The 1,337-nt window shown below is 34.7% G+C and overlaps 1 pseudogene; it reads right to left on the bottom strand.

Moving 5' to 3' along the window:
* Nucleotides 1-336: 336 nt before the first annotated feature.
* Nucleotides 337-695, bottom strand: LOC120119813 (annotated as a pseudogene).
* Between the last annotated feature and the right edge of the window lie 642 nt (nucleotides 696-1,337).

Genomic DNA, 1,337 nt, shown 5'->3' with positions numbered 1-1,337 from the left:
CACATCTCTCTTTTTTTTTTTCTTTTAATCCAACGGTTAATTTTTATTTTTTTCATCTAAAAACATCCAACAACTCGAAATTAACAGCCTTTTTTAATCTTGTTAAGGATGTTTTATTTTAGATTCCATCTATGGCCCTATCCTTATGAACTTTCTTGTTAACTTTTGATTCCTCGCATTTTCTCACTCCCCAAACAGTAAAATAACAGATCAAATAAATGGAGATGTAAAAACTGTTGCCAAAATAAGTTACTTTGTTAGAAGTATATATATGAACTCATATCAACGGACATCCTGTAATTTCACACAAATTAGTGACGTTACATCGATATAAGAACAACAAACGCTCGCCGTTAAATCTAACAACTTCTTCTTACACCCTCTAAACCGGCACAAACGGCGGGACTAACGGTAACAAACGGAGCCGCTGGATGCTGCCACATCTTAGGAACAAGCTTCTCAGGCTCCTTATTCTGGATTCTCAGTTGCTGCTCTTGATGCGGTGTCTCTCCCGTCTCTCAGGAACTCCGTCGATCGACGGTGGAGAAGGAAGTAGCGGTGATAAGAGGGATCGCAACGTTCCAGCTCGAAACCGGAGTTATCTGTAAGGAAGCCGGGCACGGCGTTGAAGCCGACTGGGCTGACGCTGATTGCAGCCGCTGGAGGCAGAGGATTTCCTCGGTGTAGTTGACATGGTTGACAGTGATATCTGACAGTTTTTGTGATTTTATTTGTAAGAAAATTAGTTTTTTTTTCCTTCGGGAGAGAGGAAATATGCGAGTTTGTGTTGTGGGTAAGGAGTTTATATAGGGGCCACGTGGACCGCACGTGGACAAGGTAGCTATGCTTAGCTGCAGTGGTGAGCAAAATTTAATTCCTCGACAATTTTATTTTTTTAATTTCAAGTTATTCGGGTGAATTTAAATTATCATTCGATTTTTGAATTTGAGTCGAGTTAAAATTTTAGAATTTCGAGTTGCTCAGAAAAAGGAAAATTAGACTAAGTATTTGATAGTTTTACTATTTATTATCTGATTATTATTTCTTCAATTTCTCTTTTATTTAAGTCATTTTTTACTAAATTGAACCATATAATACTAAATCATCGTAGAATACATATGTAGTTTCAATTCCTCTCATTAATAATAATTTTTTATTTTTCAATTTAATCCCTTAATTTTGTATATTTTTTCTTATTTCTTCAATTTATTTATTTTAAATTCGTTTTACTAATTTGAACCACATGCTCATATACCATAATAGAATACTATGTAATTTCAATTCTTACTTTTTTTATTAAAAATGTACGCTCTCTCTCTTTTATTTAGTCTCTTAAC

Source organism: Hibiscus syriacus, unplaced genomic scaffold (assembly GCF_006381635.1).
Source record: "Hibiscus syriacus cultivar Baekdansim isolate YM2019G1 unplaced genomic scaffold, ASM638163v2 tig00110332_pilon, whole genome shotgun sequence".
Taxonomy (NCBI): Eukaryota; Viridiplantae; Streptophyta; class Magnoliopsida; order Malvales; family Malvaceae; genus Hibiscus; species Hibiscus syriacus.
This window is presented reverse-complemented; position numbering and strand designations above follow the sequence as displayed.